This window comes from Capsicum annuum, unplaced genomic scaffold, assembly GCF_002878395.1.
Source record: "Capsicum annuum cultivar UCD-10X-F1 unplaced genomic scaffold, UCD10Xv1.1 ctg4806, whole genome shotgun sequence".
NCBI lineage: Eukaryota > Viridiplantae > Streptophyta > Magnoliopsida > Solanales > Solanaceae > Capsicum > Capsicum annuum.
Window position 1 is genome coordinate 1254389 of NW_025855744.1, and position 7830 is coordinate 1262218.

The 7830-nt window shown below is 30.2% G+C and overlaps 1 pseudogene; it reads right to left on the bottom strand.

Moving 5' to 3' along the window:
* Positions 1 to 427: 427 nt before the first annotated feature.
* LOC124892515 lies at positions 428 to 3614 on the bottom strand (annotated as a pseudogene).
* Between the last annotated feature and the right edge of the window lie 4216 nt (positions 3615 to 7830).

Genomic DNA, 7830 nt, shown 5'->3' on the forward strand with positions numbered 1-7830 from the left:
CTAAGTAGAAGAAAATTAACATCACGATGAAAATTTTCAAAGCTTTGGAGATTACAGGTGCTATCGCTGCCATCAAAACTAATTTACTTAAAGTATAAATTTATTAGCATGATGCCATTGATGAAGAGAGTTGACAAATCATAGGATTTTGTGTCTGTAACAAGTACCCGGAGTATATAATGTCTGTATCAAATTAAACTTTGTTGTTATTTAGAGGACAAAACAAAGAAACTAAGACATAAGCATTGTCTATAATGACTTTATTTTATTTACAAAACTCTTCAACAAGTCATTGGCATCCCTGCACGGCCAAAACCACCCCCGACAAAACCCTTAATATCTATTCCAGATGAAACTGTAACACTTGGTCATGTAACTTCGATGAACTCAAATAGCAATAACTATGAAGACATCATGATTGACCGCGTTATGAGACAATCACCATCATAACAATGACTGCCAAGCCCATGAAAGATGCTCCCAATATCATTTCCACAATGCGTAATTTAGCACTTCCATCAGTATTAAAGAAAACCTTGTTGCCTTAAAAGAGATTATTGAATAAATCTGACAAGTTGTTCATCATATAAATCACAGTTTGTGTTACTATTGTGTAATATTCTGCAAAAAGTCTGTAAAAATATTCTTCAATTTAAATTCTGCTACCTCAGATTTAGAAGACACACTCTTTCAGGATGACTGAGAAAAGGAATCAGCATCAGCAACGGATTCATCTATCTTGTGATCCGAGTCTAGGAATGATGCACCTGCAAAAATGGTATTGTAGTAAGAAGCTTGACCATTATGAAATATTTGAATAGAATCAAGGACATAGATTCTCACTGGTTTTCTATGAGTCGAGGAATTCTTGAAGGGCTAGATTTTGCATTACAACATTCCACACATTTGGGTCACAAGCAATTAAAGCTATAATGCTCTGGGAGGGACAAAATAGAATCAACATTAGCAAACATGGCACACTCGTAACCCTCAGACACTACTAAGACCACACTTCTAAGATCTCATCAAGTTATTAGGACTGTCAACTGGGATCCAACATCATTAAATCTAAGAAATGGATAAAAAATTGGTTCAAAGGACTTTTAGATCTACAATGCCTAATCCATATAAGCTACTTCATGCTCATTCCTCAAGCTAAAATGTGAATGAAGAAAGCTAATGACACCATCCATCCGCCAAACAGTAGAATTGGATATAACAGTGGATTATACACTTAACACCCCAAATATTATCTTGACATTGAAATGATGTTGCTTCTTAAGAAATCTAACTATGTTATAGATCAGTATTAGACTCAACTCAGATATATCTCCTCTACATATGTCAACATCTAGAAAGTGGTACCTAAATAAAAATCAAATGAGGAAACCCACGCTGCAAACTCATAAGGAAGAAGAGTTCTAAATTCTTACAATCACTCACAATTCTAAAAAAATAGTCTTTTGTTTGAGGAGATGCTATAAGTGGATTAGAGAACAGCTTATTATACAGTAATTCTACTTTTTATGTTGTAACTATAATATTTAGTTCAGTTTTTGTTAACTAGATCTTCTCACTTGTTCAAATTGAACATATTCATATCCGTTCCTCACCCCTAGTAAGGTTTTATTTTAAAGGATTAAAAGAAAAAATTGCTATATCCAGTTTCAAATACATGAACATAAACCACTAAATAGAATATAAAAACTAAGAGAACAAGTAAACATAAATGAAAAAGAAGAAAACCTGAGCAGCACGAGTTTCATTTAGAAACCTAAATGCCTGCATAGTATGTTTTGGCACAGAATTTGTGCCTACAGTCTTGCTGACAACACAAGCTTTGGAGTAGAGTGATGAGCTCGAGCTGGATACACAAGATCCACCATCTTCATTAGTAGATCCACAAAAATATATCCTTTAAATTTAAAAAAAGTTTAGAATTAACACTATATGAGTAGTCATTCACATCAATTATTAGAATAGATAAACATCTGTACGCAGAGTAAAATTGAGAAGTATATACCGCAACCAACGTCTAATAGCCTTTCGAATCCCAGACGTAAGCCTTCTGGAGGCTAAAAGTTAAATTTGATGAAAGTATTACGAAAAGACTAAACATTCTAATATTAAGAATATAAAAACAACCAAATACACGATCATTTTCATTATCTCCTTCATCTATTGCAAGTCCAAAACTTAAGTGTCTATCTTTACTGACACTATCACATAAAAAATGCATTTGGACTCTGACAATGTCACCCAAATATAATACTAATGAGAATGATATTTTATGATACAATAAGTTGAAAATACCCATTTTTTTTAATTAATCCAATAGCCCTTATTAGAAAAAATGCCTCAAATCCTTGTGATTAATACATATGAACTCCCACGGTGCTTATTTGTTGTGAGTTTTAAGAGGTAGCTTATTTTCAAAAGTTTAGTTCATATTGGGCTAATCCAAGTTACATTAAAATTAAGCAACATCAAATCAAACATTGCAAGTTTGCAAGTACAACACATCTCTTGTTATCCTAATTATCAAATTTTTTCTTTGGGAGACAATTGAGAAAGCATGTTCATTAAAATTATAACTTTATTCGTCAATCAAATCAATCAACTGAGTGATCACTCTTCACTTTTTCTTAGTAAGTTCCATTTTACTAGAGTAAATTTAACTGATCTTTGAAACTAAATTGAACATTGTAAATTTTGCTGCAACATGTCCCATTTTACTCTACTGAACAAAAATTGATTGAGCAAACAATTGAGAGGCGTGTTCATTAAAAATTGTAACTTTATTAGTCGATATCAATCAACTAAGTAATCAATCAAACACCATTATGTTTTACAAAAGACTTCAATTTCTGTGATTTTAAAATATAGACAGACCAAAAGCAATACTTCAAAATCAACAATATCAACAGATATTACTCCCTCCACTCTATTTTACTTGTCACATTTCATTTCACGAGAATTAATTTATCCAATCTTTGAAACTAAATTGAATTATTAATTCACTATTTCAAATATAAAATTATCATATTTGATGTATAAGTTGTACTAACAAACTAAATTGCAGAATTTAGATATAATGCTACTCCATCCATTCACTTATCACATTATGTTTAACGAGAAACAATCTGACTAATCTTCAAGCTATTATATACAAAAACTATATATAAATTATTGTAATATGCAATAGCATAGTAAATCACGTACTTTTTGAGAGCGTGTTTGAGATCAGAAGTAGCTTCAGTAGCTTCCTGAAGAGATGGAGCACCACCAAATACAACTCTCGGTAATGGTTCACCAACACTAACCATCATTTCCTCCTCTCCACCAGCCATCTCATAGTCATCAAAATCTGCCACCACTTTTTGTATCGGCGACACATCAAATAATCCTCCTCTACCTCCATCGTTAACCACCGTGACAACGCTAGACTTCAAATCTTCCGATAACAACGATATAGCAAAAATGGATACCGAACAGACGATGTTACATGAGGCGATGTAAACTGGATGCTCCACTGTAACATAACGGAATCCACTATTTGCGACAGTGACTCCGAAGACTTTTACCACTGCTCTGAATGCTCATCCACCACCCATGATTTTTTTGTGATTAATTTTTTTTGTTTTGGAATTTGAATGGATTATGGAATTATTAAGGAATGAAGAGACTCATTAGAGGGGTAAAATGGTACTTTTAGTATATTGAAAAGTAAGGAAGGCTATTCTTTAAAGACATTCTTATTTAGGGTCAAATATCTAAAGTCACCTATGTTTGGGTCTATGGCATGCAATATCCTGTGTTTAAACTTATTAGAAATAATCTAAGGAGATTGTTTACCAAGTTTAAAGTCTTTTAATAATGGAGACTAGTGAATTTATTCGTACTTTGGGCGGTTATAATATATTTTTTTAATTCATGAAATGTATTTTTTTCTAAAGTCAAAATAGAAAAAAATATTGTAAAGATAGTTTTAGTCTACACCTCCAAATGCACCCACAATGAGGTTGAATCTGCTCTTTATCTATTTGTTGGGATTCAATAATTTTTTAAATAACTTTTATTGTTACTTTTTTAAAATTTTTTTTTCAAATAGTAAATAATAAACTAGTGAACCTTTTAGCTTCAATCCAATAAGATAAATGTATTTTTACTAATTTATTCTAGACAAATATCTTGAAAATAATATAATTTTTATTAGTTTCTTGTCTTTATAAAGCACTCTTAATTTAGATAAGGGTAGAATTAGAATAACATAATTAATGTCTTCTTGATTGTCTAAAACAATCATAAATTTAAAAACAAAATGAAAAGACTTAAAAGATTCTTTATTTATAAATGAAGAGAATATAATTAACTAAAAGACATGTAAAGGTGACCAAAACATAAAACATGAAATGCCCGACTGATACTTCCCTAGAGTTAAAAGAGGAAATCATCTTGCATTATACATGTTGGATGAAGAAGTCAGAAAAAGTCATGCATCTTTTTCGAAATTATTTAGTAATCTAATTTTGTATTACTCAAGATAAGATAGGGGCAAAATTGAACCTTGATAAATTCCTAAGTTATTCAATACAACATATTATTTTATTCTTTTTACTTGATTATTCAAATATTCACATATAATAGGGTCTTTAGAAGTAGTAACACAAAATCAAAACCTTTACAATACATCAATTAGAAAATTTTCTCCTGTGCTAAGAGTTAACTTGTTTTTTAAGAAAATAATAGAACCAAAGAATTTACAAAAATAACTATTAACAGAAAACAGACGAAAAAGAAGTAGCTACAGATATTACTAAGAAATAACTCGACAATGCGATCTAATTATATTGATCACTCTATAAGCCAATCAGTTTCTTTTCATAATTTTATTATTCTTTCTTTTCTTTGGTGACAGTTGAATAAAATTATAAAATAAATCTCTCTTTATAGAGCACTTCTGCACAATGTATATTGTTTCTGTGCGTTTTAAAACATGTATATGACTATTCCTTATATAGCCATGATTTTCCAAATATAATAAGAATTACTCTACAATACGATCTCCTCCTAGTTAATTAAGTAGACAATCATAAACTAAGTATGTAGTTCGTAATCCTAATGAATTATAGAATCTGAAACTGTGAATGAGTTAATCAACAGTGACACTAATCTCTTCAATCCTCCATTAAATAGACTTGTATTTTAAAAATAAAAACAAATTGATAATTATGTACAAGTGATCTTTATATAATCTTTCTAAAATGTAATAGACTATTCATTGACAAAATAATCTTTTTATTATGTTTCTTAAATCCACAAGTAGTTGAATTAGGAATCATTAGTTATACTCATGAACACACAAATTAATGTAGCAAGAGACATCGAATAATACTACCTGCTACGTTTATGCTTGATTGCATTAAATTAAAATATGCTAGAGTGGATGATATACCTTCTCCTCCACCAAATATATCTCTATCAAAGATTAATTCTTGGAAGATTTTTTCCATGTGATACATATTTCAATGTTAAAAGAAACACAAATAGACAGAGAGATTTGGAGCCTGGCATGTACTTGAGAGGATGAAATAAGTTCATTGGACTCAAAAGCTCAATATTTTCCAACCTTAAAAGTACTTTCAGATTTTATTAATTTAAATAATATAATAATGGTAGGTAACTGAAGAGACTCAAGGTATAATGAATATTCATAGAATTTATTGTGTTTTAATGATAGTAGTTATAAGACAAATAACTAAAAGACACAAATAATTATGTAGATGATTTATTTAATCTTTTAACAAAAACCAAATACGGAAAAAAACAAAAAACAATTAAAAAAGAAAGATATGCAATATTTAATTAAACAGGAAACTTGGCAGCGTTTCGTACGGTCGTCAAAGACTTATTATTTTCTTTTCGCTCAGTTTTGTATTCACTTTATTTTCTAACCGTAATATTAGCACTTGTTTTGGTTATATAGTGAAATTATCTTAAGTTGATAAAAGAAAATAAAGTTTAACAAATTAACATATATTAAATGAGTAAAAGTATATTCTTTATCAATAAGTTAAAATATATTCCCTAATAACAATTTTCTTTCCTTTGTATTACACATCTATCTAATGAAGTTGAAACTTTAATCTATGACATATACTTTGATTCAGTGTACTTTTTTTTGGAAAGTCTAAAAATCGTCATTTGTTATTTTGTACTCAACCTTAATTTGTATTACCGGAGTTTAAGAACCAATACTGAATTCTAAACTTTTACAGAAAAGATACTAAGAAATAAGAGAAAACATTATATGAATATAAAAAAGTAGCAAGGAAAGCATTTTCAGGATAAAAAGAATTGAAACGAAATGTAAAAATAAAAGTTGGTATTGACTCCTTTTCATTTTACCTTCTCAACAAATATCAATGTCAAAATCATCAAGTAAATAATTATAAATTTTATGTTTGTCACTTTCTCCCAGAAAATTAGGTAAAAAACTAGTTTCCTTATTCTAATATGCATTTATCATTTTATTTGATTTTGATGAACAATAGAAGATTTATAATGAGTGTCGGGGCTTTTAAATAGACAAATATCTTATTTCAAGTTTATTTATATTGAGTTGTACATAGTTAAGTATTTTTTTGCTTTTTAGTTGATTTTACCTTTTTGTCCCACTTCTTGATATGACAACTTGGGATAGATGGTGGTCGAGTGATGATGATTTTTGTTGTTTTCATGGAGGACTCCATCGAGAGAGTATTTATCCAAAATTTTAGAGTTGTGAATCATTTGGACCTTTGCTAGATGATGTGGATACTACCCTATTTGTGGAGTAGACACAAGAATTTTTGCCTTTTAGCTTTCATCTTTGTCTTAAGACTGACATTGAGAAAGTGAATAAGAGTAAATGTGTTGTATATGGTGTAAATTTTTAAATAGGATTGGTTGGGTCTCATTCGAAGCAGTATTCTACATTATGTTTAGATGATGACATGTATTTAGAGTCATTTGAAATAGTGGAAGAGTGTGAAGACAAGGAACAAAAATTCTAACCATGCACTATCCATTACTTGATTACTTTATCTTTGTACCACCACCTTATGAGTGAAGCAAAAATATATATGTGAGGTTAGGGGTGAAATTCATATCCTCAAGGTAGTGGAAAAATATGATGTGGGTAATATCGTGACACTAAATCAGGCGCTGCTTGGGAGGCAACCCAAGTTAAGGTAACTTTTATTTTCAGTACTTTTAGTTTTTTACTTTACGTAGTTTTTTTTTTCCTTGAGTCAAAGGTTGATGGGAAGTATAAGTATCAAAAACTGAATCTAAGGAACATGACAGAGGCTAAGTGTGTGGTCCCCAGAACTTCTTGATGTATAAAGATGCTACTAGCTAATCCTAGAGACCTCAGGGATTATTTTTATCCCTACTTTTAAGTATACTTTGGGGACGAAGTAGATTTGTAAGTGTGGAGTGATGAAATTCACATTTCTTTGGGTGAAGTGATGCAGAGTTCTTGAGTCTTAGTTATTTTTCTAGTCTTTGCATAAATTTGAAAACATTAAAAAAAAATTCTCTTTTTAGTTTAAGTTTTTTGGGTTAGTTTAGTAGGTGCATACTTGACCCACCCCGTGGTTGTTCTTTTTAATTCTTTTCTACGCGGATGCCCTTTGAACCTAATATCTTTTTTAGAGTAATTTTAAATTTTTATTTAGGATAAGTGAGATTTTCTTGTTGTTGCTATGTGTGATTACATGATGTGAGTGGTTTTAAATGTAAAGAGCGTGTTGATTGTGTGAATTATTACTTTTGAGTCTTTTAGGA